This window comes from Otolemur garnettii, unplaced genomic scaffold (assembly GCF_000181295.1).
Source record: "Otolemur garnettii isolate 467f Iridium unplaced genomic scaffold, OtoGar3 scaffold00041, whole genome shotgun sequence".
Taxonomy (NCBI): domain Eukaryota; kingdom Metazoa; phylum Chordata; class Mammalia; order Primates; family Galagidae; genus Otolemur; species Otolemur garnettii.
The window spans coordinates 5,510,147-5,526,908 of record NW_003852436.1 but is presented as its reverse complement, the minus strand read 5'-3'; the positions used below and the strand labels follow the sequence as shown (position 1 = coordinate 5,526,908).

Below are 16,762 nucleotides of genomic sequence, written 5' to 3'. Positions count from 1 at the left end.
AATTACCTTCTTCTCACCAGTTCCAGTGGCCTTTTGATTTGTCTCATGATGTTTTCACTTTGTAGCCCGAGTTGGGACTTAGAAGCTATTTTGCATTGTGCTCTGCCTAGCTCTCTACTTTCTGAAGGCTGGGACTGTATGTCCAACACTAAAACTTTGACATTAGAGTACATAGCACCAAGCGTTTATTTCTTCCTCTTTGTGACAATATTCTGAAAGTCATTTTTAAACTATGACAGAAGTTTACCCATATTAAGGAACTCTAAAGTACCGTGCTTGCTTCAGCAGAATGTATACTGAAATTGGAATGATACAGAGAGCATGAGCATAGCCTCTGAGCAAGGGTGACATGCAAATCATGAAGTGTATCATATATTTTAAAAAATTCTTATATATAAACAGAGTAATGTGTAGAGGTATCTTTTTCAATTTTTCCTTCCTATTCTTCAAAGATGAATTGTTTAAAATTTTGACCTTGTCTTGTATTGTTAAAAATAACGAATATTTTTAATTATAAAAGAAATTCAGACTTGTGATTTTTAAAAACTTAAAACTTTCCAGTTATACAGAAGAATAAATACAAAATTAAAATCTCTCTAAGTCCTACTTTTCAGAGGAAACCACTCATGAAAGTTTACTATTGTAAAACATCCAGAAGTTTTCTTTGTGCATAAGCTTTTCATGTTTTGTTTCTGGCAGGAATAGAATCCTGGCAAACTCCCATCCTGATGGCCTCCAGGTGTTCCCAGACTTCTGCTGCCTTTCCCACTGTCACCAGTTCTTTTTTTCTCATTTTAACCAATCTCACTTTCTCCTTCTCCTGGGAACTAATCAATCTTTTCCTTTTTTTTTTTTTCTTCAGGTTCTCTCTTTCTCCAAACAGCAATCTGGCATTTATCTGGCATTTCTGTTCTCTCTCTGAATATTTTCATCCTCGGAGAGTTTATTTATTCTCTAGATTGACCAACATTTTCTCTCATTCTGTTCTCCTACTCACATACCCTTCTTTGGGGGGTTTGTCAACCCAAATGCACTGAATCCTACTCACATCCACTACTCTGATAAAATCACATTTGAAAGTTCCTGAGACATCATAGAACTTCTCTTGGCCCCCGTTCCTATGGGCTTCTAGGTATCCCTAACTCTCCTACCTTTCTGTTCCTGGCTTCAGAGATGTTGCAAAATTCTAGTGCTTATTCTACCTTTAACATTGGTGCCTCCCCTGCCCTATTGCTGCCCTGTGGGGTCTCCAGTTCTCTCTCTTTCTGTGTAAACCTTCCTTTCCACCCTAAATTCCTTCAGCTCTCACAACCTCAAACATCACCTTGCTCTACCTGTTCAACATGAACTAGCCTCTTTCAAACTCCAGTTCCACATTTCTGACTATCTGCTGGTCATATTCACAATTTTACTTGAGTGTTAACATGTCAAAACTTAAACCATTCCCTCTTCCTGACTTCCTGACTTCTGTTAATGGTGCTGCTGCTCTTTTGGTCAACCAGATAACATATCAGAGGTTTTCTGTCTAGCCCCTCTTGGGTCCTACCATTTGTTTGTCCCTTGAATTCCACTGCCACATGTGTTTGCCTCTTTCTCCCATCTACTCCCATCTGTTCCCTGCTTCTCAGTGGCACTTTAATAGCCTTCAGATCGTTTTATCTTCGCCCCTGACTTTGTTGTTTGGGTACCCATAGATGGCCAGGTTAAGTCTTCCCTGAAGAGTGACTCTCTAATCATGACACTTCCCTGCTCAAAACTCTTCTGTGACAAGCCACTGCCTGTGAGTAAAAGACAGATTCTTCAACATGATTTTGGAAATCTCTACAACAGCAGTTCTCAAATGTTTCTGGTTTTGGATCCTTTTTCAATCTTAAAAGTTATTGAGGAGCCCAAGGAGCTTTTATTTGTATGAACTATACCTATCACTGTCTAAAAGTCTTGACTGCATTAAAGTCAAGACTGAGGACACTTTGAAAATATGTATTTATATATTTTAAAATAACATGAAAAAACCCATTATATGTTAATATAAATCCTGTCCTTTATGAAAGAATAATTTACCTTTCAAAACACAAAAATTAGTGAGGAGAGTAGCACTGTTTGACATCTTTGCAAGTCTCTTTAATGCCTGACTCATATCTGTTTCTGAATTCAGTCTATTATGAGTGAATCACACTATGTAGCCTCTGGAAAATTTCGTTGTATATTTATAAGAGAAGGAAAGTGAAAGGCAAATAATGTCTCAGTACCGTGTTTCCCCGAAAATAAGACCTACTCTGATAATAAGACCTAGTGATGGGCATGGCTATGCATTTTGCTGCAGAGATGGAAGACATCCCCTGAAAATAAGCCCTAGTGTGTCTTCTTGAGAAAAAATAAATATAATACAGTGTCTTATTTTTGGGGAAACATGGTATTACTGGGGAAATAGTTTTCACCTCATGGACCTTTGAAAGCATCCCAAGTCCCCAGACCACACATTGGGAACCACCTCTATGTCCTTCTCCCTCACTGTTCTTCTGAACCAAACCTCATACTCCAGTTAAACCAGACTGTTATCACCTGAGCATATCTGCATTTTCATCTCTAGTCTCTGAAATAAGTATCTCAATCAAACTATTTTATATGTACATTGGGAGCATCATATTGTTGGCTGAAGGTAAAAGGAAAAAAAAAACAATAAGATTTTTCCTCTGATTTACTATGAAGCCCTCTAAACTGGCAATCAAGGAACTTAAGTGCTAGTGACAATTCTGTAACTAACACTTTGTGTCACCTTGGACAAGTCACTTAACATCTTGGTTCTCAGTTCTTGCCTTTATAAGCAGAGGAAATTAGATGAGGTGATCTCTGGGAGTTGTTCCAGGTCTGAAATCATGGAGTTGGAGTTAAATTACATGAAGTCTATTCTGATGAAGCAGAGATTCCTATCACTTCCAATCTTTTGTACACATCTCTCTCTTTCTGAGGTAACCACAACTGCTGTCTTTTTGTGAGTGCATACAAAAATCAGATTCTTTGTGTTTGCAGTTTCCAATGACTGTCTTGAAGAACTTCATAAAAGAATCCACTGGAGCTTTGTTAAGTTGCTGGAGTTGGTAATTAAATTTGGAATAAATCTCTAATACTTCACAATTTTAACATATTTTTAAAATTTTATGAAATTTACAATATTTTGGACCATTAAAAATTCCTTTTATGTTCTCCTTTTCCTCTTCTTTCCTCTTTTTTAGAAACTCCAATTATATATTATCACATACTCAATGATGCACTGTGGCGTTTTGTGTTTTGTTTTTTCTCTGTTTCATTTTGAATACTTTCCACTGCTATGTTTTCAAGTTTCTCGCCTTTTTTTTTTTACAGTGTCAATACTTCTGCTGATCTTATTGAGTATATTTTTTTATTTCATACTGAGTGTGTTTTTCATTTCCATCATTGCATCTTTCACCTCTACCAGTTTTATTTGGGTCATTTAAAAAAGTCTCCTTCATATAACTTCTTAACAAGCTCATATTTCCCTCTGCCTTCTTGGACATATGGAGTCTATCTGTGGTGGCTGCTTTAACATCCTTACTAAGCATCTATTTCTATAATTCAATTCATGGGGTCAATTCTTATTGACTGATTTTTTTCTTCTCATTCTAGATCATATTTTCTTCTTCTTTGACATGTTTTTCTGTTTTATATGCCTGCAATTTTGATTGGATGCCAGACAGTGTGAATCTCATACAGTGTCTTTATTTCTTTATTCCTTTCCATGTTCCCAATACTTTGTTCTGGGATGCAGGTAAGCTACTTGCAAACAGTGATATCCTTTCAAAACGTGCCTTTAAGCTTGTTTAGGTGGGAATAGAGCAGCCCTCAGTCTAGGACTAACTTGGCCCCATTACTGAGGCAATGCCTGTCTGAGTACTCTGTTGCCCTGTATAGTACAGATTTTTCCGTTCTGACTGTAGTAGCCCTGTGTGATCTCTGGGGATCATTCCCCCTGTTCCTTTCTGGCTCTCAGCATATGCATGCACTAATCAATAATTAGCTGAAGATGCAAGGGGAACCCTTGCAGCTATCTAGAGCATTCTCTGTGCAGGTTTTTCTTCTCTCTCCAACAATCTTTCTGGTAGTTGGCCCTAATTCTAGCCTCCTTGGCCTCCCTGAATTGTTAACTCTGTCTTAACTCTGGGAGCCTTGAGGCTCTTTTGGATTTCTTCTCTCTGCACTGTAGCCTGGACACTTTCTTTAGGGACGATTCTGGGGATTACTTTGTTAATTTCCATTCTGTTAGGGATTGCTGTGCTGTGCTGCCTGATGTTCTATGATCTGAAAACTATCGTTGCATGTCTTACATCAACTTTTAGTGAAGTTAAAAATTTGTCTTATTCACAATCAGTCTTTGATCAATCTGGAATAGATCTTCCTTTTCAGTGCTTTATAGGAGGTGTTATGAACTGAATCGTGTTCCCCCCAAATGTGTAGGTTGAGGCCCTACCCCACAATGTGACTGTATTTGGAGACAGAGCCTTTAAAAAGAGGTAATAAGGTTAAACACGGTCATTGGGGTGGGGCTCTGATCCAGTAGGACTTGAGCCTTATAAGAAGAGAGAGAGAGAGACACCAGGGTCAGGTGTGTACAGAGGAAAGGCCTTGTAAGGATACAGGCAAACCTTGGAGGGAAGCCTCACGGGAAACCAATTCTTCCAGGACCTTGATCTTGGACTTCCAGCTTCTGGAACTGTGAGAAAATAAATATCTGTTGCTTAAGCCATTCAGTCTACAGTGTTTTGTTATGGTAGCCCTAGAAGACTTATACAGAGGGGACCCAGCTTCATTCATAGGCAACCAGTTACCCTCACGTGTTGACTGTCTCATCTTTTCCACACAGAACTGCAATTTAACCTCTAGCATATATTGAATGTCTGATTTGTGAGCTCTCTCTTCTGTTCCACTGATCAAGTTGTCTATTTATGCAGCAAGATAATACTACCTTAATAATTAGAATTCTAAAATATTCTAACATTTAGTAGGCAAGTACATCTACCTTAAGCCTCTTCATCAGGAGCATTGGTGATTCCTGGCACATTCCTTTTCTGAAATAGTTTAGAATCATTTTGTCAAGACACTGCTGGGATTTTAATTATGCTTAATCGACTAGCTTGATTTGGGGAGTATTGATGTATTTACAGTATTGAGTCTTCCTTTTCACGAATATGGTATCTTTCTCTACTGAGTTCTTCTTTAAAATATTTTAATAACATTTGAAGTTTATCCATAAGGTTTGGCATGTTTTTGTGAGATTTGTACATTTTTGTTGTCATAATTGTAAATGGATACTTTGAGTCCATTTGCTCTTTGTGGGGGGCACACATCAGCCAGCCACTTTGCTAAACTCATAATTCTAATAATTTTTCTTTTGATTAATTTGTGAAAAGTGACTGTTTTTGTTCCTTCCTTTCCAATACCCATATCTATTATTTCTTTCTCTTGACTTATAATAGTGGCTTAGGATATCTAGGGCAATGCTGAGTAGAAGTGAATGTTTTTCTGATGTTCCTGAGTTTTTTGTTTGTTTGTTTCACTACTATGTTGCCCAGGCTAGGATGAACACCCAGGCTAAAGCAATCCTCCTGCCTCAGCTTCCCTGGTAGCTGGGTCTGTAGGCACACACCACCATGCCTGGTGAGAATGATATTTTTATAAATATTTGGTAATTATTTATCAAGGTAATAAATTTTTCTTCTTTTCCTAATTTGATAGGTTTTCTAAAATTAAAAAATGAGTGACATATGCAAAAAGTTATCTTATATATGTTGAAATGATCAATGGTCTTTCTCCTTTAATACATTCACAAACACTAATGGATTTTCTAATGTTAAGCTACTCTTGCATTCTTGGGATAAACATACAGCTTAGTAATGGTTCTGCACATGCTAGATTCAGTTTGCTAATTTTTATTTAGAATTTTTATACTGTGTTCCTTAGATCTACCTATAATTTTCTTTTCTTGTGCTATTCTTTTTCAGTTTTAGTATTAAACTGCCTCATAAAATACATTCCTCATTTTGTAATTTATCTTTGTCACTCTCATAGGTTAGTAGTTTTCTTCTGCTGTTTTCACAATTCTGTATAACCTTGCATATGATTAGAATTATTTATTTCATAAATTTGGTAAAATTTGCATATATACGATGCGGACATATTTCATTTTGAATTGGCTTTGGGATATTCTATTTTTGTAAGAATTTGTGCATTTTGCCTTTATTTTCAAATTTAAATTGGCATAAGCTTGTTTATAGTATTCTTTAATATAACCATGAACCTTTTCAATCCTACCATAGTTCATTTGGGGTTGCGCTCTCTCTTCCTTGAATTATCTTACCAGAGATTGATTTATTTAAAAAATATTTTCAAAGAAGCAAATGTGATTTTTTTTTTTACTCTTCTCTTTTATAATTATTTTCTGATTTGTTGATTTCTACTGTTTATTGTCTCCTTTCTGCAGAATTAAACTGTTGTGTTTCTAACCTACTAGCTGGACACATACTGTGTTACCTTTCAATCTCTATCCTTTATCTATAGAACTCCTGGAAGGTGCCATTTTTACCCCATTCCACTGGTTTTAGGTCCAAGTTTTGATATTCAGTACAATTCATTTCTAAGAGTTTTAAAATTTAACTTTGCTTTTTCTTTGAACTGTGATTTAGTAGTCTATTTTTAATATCTAAGTGTGTGTGGATTTTATTTACCTTTTTGCTATTGGTACTGTCTTAAATGTTTGGATTATTATCCAATTTGGGGAAACTTCCATCCAGATTCTTTAATGTATGGGCCATAAGATTTCAGGGCATTCCAAGATTTCTAGTGCAGGACTAATTTTAAACAGTCTTTGAATTAAAAACATTCAACAACTACCTTATAATAGAAGACTGATGTACTTATTTATTTAGAAGAACATTGTGAATTTTATGTTATCTTGGGTGACATTAGAATTTTGTCAAATCAGATTATTTATTTATTTATAAACAGAGTCTCACTTTGTTACCCTTGGTAGGATGCCATGGCATCATAGCTCACAGCAACCTCTAGCTCTTGGGCTTAGGCAATTCTCTTGCCTTAGCCTCCCAAGTAGCTGGGACTACAGATGCCTGCCCCAATGCCTGGCTATTTTTTTGTTAGCAGTTTGGCCAGGGGCGGGTTTGAACCTGCCACCCTCAGTATATGGAGCTGGTGCCCTACTCACTGAGCCACAGGCACCACCCAGAATTTTGTCAAATCAGGAAGGAGTTTATATTTTTTCCTAATGTATCTGTATGCAGTAAACTCTTCATTAATTGTATTACCAAACAATCCAAGAACCTATTTATTACATCTGTTTGGAATGAATGTATTTTTCTTAATGAATTAAAGCTTTTGGTATGACCTGAAAATTTTGTTGCAATTTGGCTTATGTCAAAATAATTCCTATTGATTTTATAATTGTTTATCACTTTCATATTTTAATGGAGTTTTCTGCTGTTGAATATGTAAATTTAAAGATGACAAAAGAAAACACCCTATCCATCCAAATCAGGCATGTTTTGTATTCTGGACCATCTGTGCAGATTACAGTTAAAATGGAATAATTGACTGTATCAGTTTTTTAAATAAACATTTTACATCTCATTGAGAGTTAGAGTTCTTTCCAAATCTTTGAAAATATAGGTTAGAAGCCTTAAAATGCAAGGTTTAAACAGCATTACAGGGTACAGACCATCTGGACACACTGAGTGTCTTTAAAGAAAAACCTGAGTTGGCACATGTGTTAGTTTTCTAGGACTTCCATAGCAAAATATCATAGACTTGGTGGCTTAAACAACAGAAATTTGTTTCTCAGAGCTGTGGAGGTCTAAACCAGGGTGTTAACAGTATGATTCCCCCTGAGGCCTCTCTCCTTGGCTTGCAGATGGTCACTTTCTAGGTGGACACCCTTCTGTGTCCTCACATGGTCCTTGCTCTGGAATGATCCTTCCTCAGGATGTGTGATCATCCCTGGTGTCTTTTTTTTGTGACCTAATCTCGTCTTCTTATAAGGAAGCCAGTCAGATCAGGTTTAGGCTCTGGCTAACAGCCTTATTTTAATTTGATCACCTCTTAAAGACCTTATCTCCAAATACAGTCACTTTCTGAGATATTTGGGTTAGGACTTTAATATATGGATTTGGGGGACACAATTTAGCCTTAAATAGCCTACATATTTCAAATAGTCCGTTTATGGGACAAATCAAAAAGACATGTAACTTTTGTAAAACACTAATGAAATTAAAGGAATGAGTCTTACCTGGTACCTATGCCCATTTATTAATGTTTAAAAATCATGCTTGTGGGCGGTGCCTGTAGCTCAAAGGAGTAGGGCGTGGGCCCCATATGCCGGAGGTGGTAGGTTCAAACCCAGCCACGGCCAAAACAAAAAAAAAAAAAAAATCATGCTTGCCCTCCTTTGTTTCACTTTCATGACAGTGTTGTCGTAAGACTGACCATGACTGTGGTTTAATGGCAGGTTAGAATTATCCAGAACTTCACTTTGTTAAGTAACAGAGAGATGATTTTTAGCTAGCAAAAATGTTAAACATAGTTCCTAGGGTTTTCCATTATGACTGTATCACACAATAATTGCCATCTGATCAGTCCTCGTCACATCTGCTGTGGCATCCCAAAAGGGGAAACATATTTATGTTTGGGTTAGTTTACTTCATTTGCTATTTCATTTTGTACATGTTTTTCCATTGTTTTGTATTAATTCTTCATAAACGGTTTTGGATAAATAAATCACATTTAGTGCTTTGTTTTGAAAGGTTCCCTGGTGTTCATGAAAAAGTAACAATCAAATGTAGCAATTAGCTAGAGAAAGTCCATGAAATTCCATTGTTTGAAGTATACTGTGTTCTGTCATGACCTCTCAAAGGCAAACTTCTTTCACTCAAAATTTAATGACCACAACTGCTCTTTTTACTTGAAAACAAAACTGTATGTTCTTTGCTCATGTGTCCAATGCATATTTATTTGATTGATGTACAATCCAGGTGAACTTGCTTTCTTTTGCTCTGTGAAACCCGAATGATATTTTTTGGGGGGAGGGAGGTGTCTCTATATAACATCCAGTCAGAAAATTTGTCAGGTCTAAGTATTATCCATTTTGTTGGAAACCCTTGCCAGATATTGACTTAGCACTAGCTAGTCTCTAGTCACAAGAAGTCATGGCAGTGCCTGGAGGCCACCAAAGCTTATAACTCAATAGTACCTTTGCTGTGTCCCTTGGCATGAGTGAGGCCCAAATGGTAACCCGCTTTGGGACCTCCAACTTTACAAAGCCAAGAGTTGGGGAAATGAGAAAGACAAAATCCCAGGTGGGTCATGGGCATAGTAGTAGCTGGAGACTCTGTGTTTCCACGCCTTGGTTTCCAGGGCCATGTTTTCTTCCATTATGGACATAGTATAGCTCTCTGATTAAATGTTTGTGCCATATCCTAGGAAATGGTACCACACTCTTCCACAGTACTGTTGCAGAACGGGCAGTGGAGTTGTATGTTTAAAAGGTTATTCCAGTGTTCTGGAAGGCTGGCTGCTTCTAGATGACAGTACACAAAGACTGGTGGAGTCCATGGTCCTGGACCCTGGGCCTGTCCTTACATTCCCTTCATTGAGACCTGGGTCTGGTTCTGTGGGATTCTATGTTCTGTGGAATTTTGTGCCTGTCTGAATCACTGCCTTGCAAGTTTGTTTCACTCTACTGGCACGTTTTCCCAGGTCATCCCCATGAAAATCTTTAGCAATTAAGCTGTCTCCTTGTGCTAGTGTGCCAGGCGATTTCCTCCTACTGGGCGGGGTAAACCTGTCCCAAATCTCCATCTTAACTGTCTATTCAGTACCACTTGTATTAGTTTAGGTCCACTGAGGGGCAGAAGCCAGAAAAGGATTAAATGTACATGAGATTTATTAGGAAGTAATGTTGTTCTACTGGGCTCAGTCTAAACTTTCCCCTTAATTTCATAATCCTTCATAACCTTTTCTTAGCTGATCTGTTCAGTTGCATTCCCCATGCTAATGCAAAATATGTCCTTCATGTTGAGTACCTACCTCATTCTATATGGCTTACGCTGTCTGTGTGTGTGAATGTGTATAATTCCCACTTCCAAACTCGGCTCAAAATTCTCATTTCTAGAATGCTAACTCTTTCTCCTAACCTTTCATACTATCTGCCTTACAAAGAACAGTTAGACGTCCCAGCACCTGACTGAGGCTTTCCCTCAATGTTCTAGTGCACTCTAATATCTCTCTTCTCCAAACTGCCCTGACAGTATAAGTAGGGATATTTGCTTTATTGTGGGGGTCTGGAATTGAACCTGCAGTATCTCCCAGGTGTGCCTGTACTCAAGGCCTATATATGTCTTCCCAGGTGTGCAGGTCTCAGCTCATTAACGCAGGAAACAGATGTTCCTCCTTTTATGTCTCCTATTTTGCACCTTTCTTCAGAAATTCTTATCCAGTTCTTCAATGATTGTTTTGAAGTGAATTTAATGGAAGTGGGTGTTGCAAGTGGTATTTTGTCTGGACTTTAGAAAGTATTTCTCAAGTGTCTCTGATCAGAAGATTTGACGGGAATGTTTGTTGAATACAGATTCTCGGAACCTCAATAGACCTGAAACTCTCCAAGGGAGAAAAATAGAAATCTCTTGGTATTTTTAGTGACCCTCAAGAACAAAAGTTTTAACTAATCATTGCTCTCTTGCGCAGAGTCTTATTCTTATGCTATTTACTCTTTAGTTCTCAGACCCTGTTCTCTTTCCTTTCCTGTCCTTATAGGCATCCCTTTTACTGCTTGTGTGACCTTTTTGTTTATGTATATATATTTGCAATATAGTGTTTTCCTGAATGCATGTATTTTTAATTTATGCAAATGTTGTGCTATATTTATTTACCCCTGTTTCTTACTTTTCCTACTAGTTACTGTGTGTTTTTGGTTCATCCACGTTGCTATGTGTACACATAAATTGTAGTCTCTAATCACTGCATGATAATCTTTGGTGTGCATTTACTACGCAGGAATAGCAAGTGAGGTTACCTCCAACTCCTCACTACTACAAATACTTTAGCCACCCATAACCTAATTGATTTTCTAGACGCCTAGATTATCCTTCTCATTTGGTGAGATTATCATTTATTTAGTGAAAATTGAGTGAACAACAACTGATGAAAGAGGAGATATCTTATTCTTTCCAAATAGCTGTTGGATACCAGCCTTGAAGGAGGGCTAGAAATCCAATGATTTCTAACCAAGAACGATAACCCTACAAAGCAACATTTGTTTTCAAGATACTAACTTTATTATACTGGGTAGGGCCAACAAAATTCCAGGTAACGTATATAAAAGTTTGCAAAAAGGCTGAAGACTTTAGCTTTAGGCTTCCATTTATTTGGAATCAGTTATGGGAACACCCTGAAACAGAAAGTTTTTTAGACAAGAGCCTTCTCCTAAAAGCACTCCAAAGGACAGTCGAGGCTGAATATCAATCAGGCCCAGTTTGGAGTCATCAAATGCACTTGAGCAGAAGCCAGTTGTCAGGCACTATAGTGCAGGTATTTTTAAAAGCTGAGCACAGCAGAGGCTCCGCCATCCATTCTGGCTGTCCTCAATTTGTTGCTTGGAGCTATATTGCAGAATCTCTGATGTATTGCCAGAGGGGTCACTGGAGGATTGTGTATTTGCTCGAAGGTACTCTGGCCCTCTTGTCTCTGCCCATAAGTCACATCACTGAAATGCATGTATTGGCAAAAACTACTCCAGCTGCCCAGGGCTTCTTATGACAAGCCCTTCAGATCTTCTGCCATCTATCTAGCAATATGAGAGAAAACCATATATATCTCTTGAAATAATAAGCATTGCACCAAGACTGCGGAATCTGTAGGTAAGCCAAGAGGTTAAAAAAAGTCACAGTAACAACTTGAGGCAGCAGAATTTGGCATCTGTAAGAACATTCCTTAGTTACCTGGTTCAAAACCTTAGGATTGGTTATTATCAGAAAATGTAAGGACAGAGGAATGAGAAGAAACTGCAGGTTCCTGGTGTGTGTTGTGCAAATGGTAACCAAATTCCAGCCCTCCTTCAGCTCAGCCCAGGGCTGTAGGAGAAGAGGCACATTTTTCTGAATTAGTTTGCCTGGAGGAGGCATCTTTTTCTAATTGGTCAGTCAAGAGAAGATACATTTTTGCTAAACCCCACCCAGAGGGATTTGGATGAGAATTCCAGGTCCTGTTGTAAGAGGTACTTTATGTTCTAGCAGCAAGTCCTTCAGGGAGGAACACTGTGCCTTTCGTATTTTAAGCCTCAGCGACAGATGCAGTGAATTGCCATGATGGGCAATAAAATACAAATTTGTCAACTGAATGTTTCACAAACCTGGATTTGTGGCTTTAAAATCCTGATCTCTCCCTCACATAAAAGCTGATAAATCCATTTTACCTGCCTTCCCAATTAGATGGTGAGTTTTCTTTTTAAGGGTGAGAATCACGGGCCCATTTCCTTTATGATCCCCAAAGTAGTGTGTATAGTGTTCTGTGCAAAGTAGGTGTTCCATAAACATTGGTGAATGGCTCACCCAAGTAAAATAGGGATTTTGCTTTAAAAACCTGTAATGTTAAGGCCTATGCCATAAGACAACTACTAGAGCTGATTTGCTAAAGCTCCCCTTGCAAGTAACTTTTAACACAGAACTTTGGAATCCCTAAAGGCAAACTTTAATTTATACAAGTGTTCAAAAGAGACATCCCTGAAGGTATCCAGGTGTTTCTTAACACAAGTGAGTCAAGACCCAAAACGAGAAGGAACAAGATAGTTTCTGGGCCTGTTAAAGAGACAGTATATCTTTTTTTTTTGAGACAGAGTCTCATTGTCACCCTGGGTAGAGTACTGTGGTGTCATAATTCACAGCACCTCAAACTCTTGGCCTCAAGTGATGCTCTTGCCTTAGCCTCCTGAGTAGCCAGGACTAAAGACCGGGGTCTTGCTCTTGCTCAGGCTGGTCTTGAACTCCCAAGCTCAGGTGATCCACCCTCCTCAGTCTCCCAGAGTGCTGGGATTCTATCTTAATACAGGCAAAGAGGTAGAACGATTCTTCTCTTTCCTTATTTTCTAATACTTAATGAAAACCTAGACTTCTTGAGTTCACAGGTAAAATATAGTGTCTAATTGGTTTCTAATTCCATCGACCCATCTGCAGAAAGGATGAATTCAAGCATTTACAGATAGAAACTGATAGAACATGTGGCTTCTGCTGCCCCCCTACCTTCCATGAGAACTTATTTCTAAAAAGGAAAGAAATGTTAACACTGCATTTTTGTGGAGAGTGAAATGCTTACACTTTCCTTTTTTCTATTTGCCTAAGTTTTTCACAATTTTTATAAATGACCTACACTTTAATGGAACAAAACGCTTTGCTAAAAAATAACTCAGTATCCTGCTTTCTCAGCATGTGGGTGGGTATATGGCCTAATCTGGGCTGATTAGAGTCCTTTGCTAGGATTTTTCCATTTGGAGCTGGAGAAGGGGATCTTACCTCTGGAATTACAGAGTTAGAAGGATGTGAAAATAGGATTGCTTCAAAATTTCACCCCTGGTAAATTCTTCTTTAAAGAAAGCTTAGATGTATAAGGAAGAAAAAAAAAATAAAGCATACACAGACAGAGATGGAAAATCCAGAAATCAGTCAGGCGACATCTGAATCGAATGTCTTTTCAATATTTTTTTACTTTATTTCATTCATTTACTATGTGCTATAGGTCAAGAACTGTGATAAATGTTAAGTATACAAGGCAAATAAGACATAGTTGCTGGGTTTGCATACATATCCTCTTTGTTACTCTGGAATAATAAAGTAAATATACACATTTTGGAGAAGTGTCTGAATGTCCTGCTGTAACACTGTACCTTTAAAAGACAATAAAACTGGATTTTTACTCTTGATCAAAATGAAGAAACAGGGACTAAATTTACCCCACCACTTGAAACAACCAAAAATTCAGACAAAGCACACAAAACCATGATTTTTTTTTTTTTTTAAGACAGTGGAGATGATCCTGAAGACATGGAAAGTAAAAAGATGGGCTTTATGATTGGTTCCATTTACTGATTTGAGAGAAATTCCAGGCTACCGTGCAGGAAGACAAATGCTGAAGGATCCCAGCAGACTCCTTGTGTTGAAGAGATGAAGAGTCCAGGTAGACTAAATGGTCAGAGTTTATAGGCCAGAGAACGGGAGAAGGGGGAACAGCACAGAGTGAAAACTTCAGAGACCTGGATAAACACGGGTGAGAAAAGTATCCATGGCTAGGAAAGGAACCACCTGAAAAGATTTGAAGGAATGATGCTTATTGATTAGGCAGGGCTGGGAAGGTGCCTGTTCCCACCCAGACTGGAAAAATTTATAATTCAAAGGGCAGAAGTGTTTTATGTGAATAGTGAAGAATGGTTATTTCTGGACTAAATGCTGCTCTGGACCTGCTTGACAAATCTTAAAAGGAAGACAGTAACCAAACTACCCCCAAGTAATATAACTACATCCATCCTAGAAAAATTTTAAAATATCCATCAACCAATAAAATAAAATTTACATTGTCTGGCATCCAACCAAAAATTACCAGGCAGGCAAAGAAAATATGATTCACAATGAAGAGAATACTTAACTAATCAAAACCAACCTAGAACTGACACAGATGTTAAAACTAACACACAAAGACATAAAAATAACTGTTATAACTGTTGGGTTTTTTTTTTTTTTTGAGACAGAGTCTCACTTTTTTGCCCTCGGTAGAGTGCTATGGCATCACAGCTCAAAGCAACCTCCAACTTCTGGGCTTAGGTGATTCTCTTGCCTCAGCCTCCCCAGTGTCTAAGACTATAGGCGCTCGCCGCAACACCTGGTATTTTAGTTTGGCTGGGGATGGGGCCAGCGCCCTACCCCAAACTGTCTTCATTTGGCATTTTTGTTGCAGTTTGGCTGGGGCTGGGTTCCAACCTACCATCCTTGGTATATGGGGCCAGAGCCCTACCCACTGAGCCACAGGCGCTGCTCAACTGTATTCCATATGTTTAAAAAGTGGACTTGAGAAAAAGAAGATATTTAAAAATAAAATTGAACTTTTAGAGATGAAAACCACAATGTTTGAAATAAAAATGCACTGAATATTGTTAATGATTGACTGGAAATTACAGAAGAAAAGATTAGTGAACTTGAAGATACAGCAATAAAAACTATGCAAAATGAAACAAACACAGAGAAAAAAAGAATAAAAATAAATAGCACCAGTGCTTATGGGACAACTTTAAATGGCCTAATATAGATATAATCAGAATACCTGAAATCAGAGAAGGCAAATGTTATTCAAACATTTGAATAAATAAAGATTGGAAACTCCCAAATTTGGTAAAAAAAAAAAACAACAAAGTATAGACTCACAGATCCAAGAAATAAACAAACAAACAAACAAAAACCCCTGAGCATGAGAAACATGAAGAAAACTGCCACCAAAGCACATCAAGAGGTGAGAAGGCATAAACGACCAATATCAGCAATGAGAGTGGCATCACTTCAGATTCTATAAATATTAAAAGGAAAATAGGAGAATATGATGAACAACTTTATGGCAATGAAATCAACAACTTAGAGGAAATGGATGAATTCTTTAAAAGATACAAACTATCAAGCTTATTCAGGAAAATATGGATAACTTATTAGCCTATATATAATAGGCTATTTTTAGTGAAGACAGGGTCTCGCTCTTAGGCTGGTCTTGAACTCCTAAGCTCAAGTAATCCTCCGATTTCAGCTTCACGGAGTGCTAGGATTACAGGTGTGACCCCCCACGCTCTGCCTAAAACGTTAGAATTGTTAAGAGAGTGTGACATTGTCATAAAGATAGATACACAGATCGATGAAAAAGAATATAGATTACACAGATAAACTTATATATATACAGACGACTAATTTTGGGGAAGACATGAAACAATCCAATAAATTGTTTCTACTGGATAGCCCTCATGTAACATATACATATTACCTATGTATAAAATTCCAATCTATGCAAACTAATCAGTAGTGACAGAAAACAGTTCAGTGGTTCCTTAAAGAAACAGAGATTACAAAGCGGGGGGAGGAGGAGGGACCAGAAAGGGAGAAGGAAGAAACTTTTCATGCTGTTGGATATGTTCATTGTCTTGATTTTGCTAATGGCTCCTTTGGTATGTACATATGTCAGAACTTGTATCATATTTTGCAGTTTAAATAGATACAGTTAGTTGTATGTCAATTACACTTCAGTAAAGCTGCTTTAAAAAAGAAAAAATATACAAGCTAGAAGAATTGTCGGTCTCATCCACTGTTTAATGGGCTACAGTTGTTCTTTAATGCAGCAAGAGAAACTTGCTCTGTTTCATTAACCTGTGGAGTGGTCCTGACATGAACTTCATGAGGGATTAATTAATATAAAGTTGTAAGTAGTACTCCAATTGGATCATAATAAATTGTAATAATCTTTTTTGCATAATTAGCTGATACAGTTCATCCTGGGCACCTGCCTTCCCTTACACTCACCTTTTGGTATAATAAACCAAACCGTTTCATATCCGATACAGTATTAAAGATTTTAAAGAGCATCAGGAACACAAGAAAAAAGTGCTTCAGTTGAAAAGAGAAAAATCTATGGGCTTAGATAATGTAGCTTTGGATCATTAGGAGGT

The 16,762-nt window shown here is 37.7% G+C and overlaps 1 non-coding gene across 1 annotated transcript; it reads left to right on the top strand.

The window, feature by feature from the left end:
• Positions 1-272: 272 nt before the first annotated feature.
• On the top strand, positions 273-378 carry LOC111725469. Its single transcript, XR_002773530.1, has one exon. It is a non-coding gene; the product is annotated as a U6 spliceosomal RNA (small nuclear RNA).
• Positions 379-16,762: the final 16,384 nt, after the last annotated feature.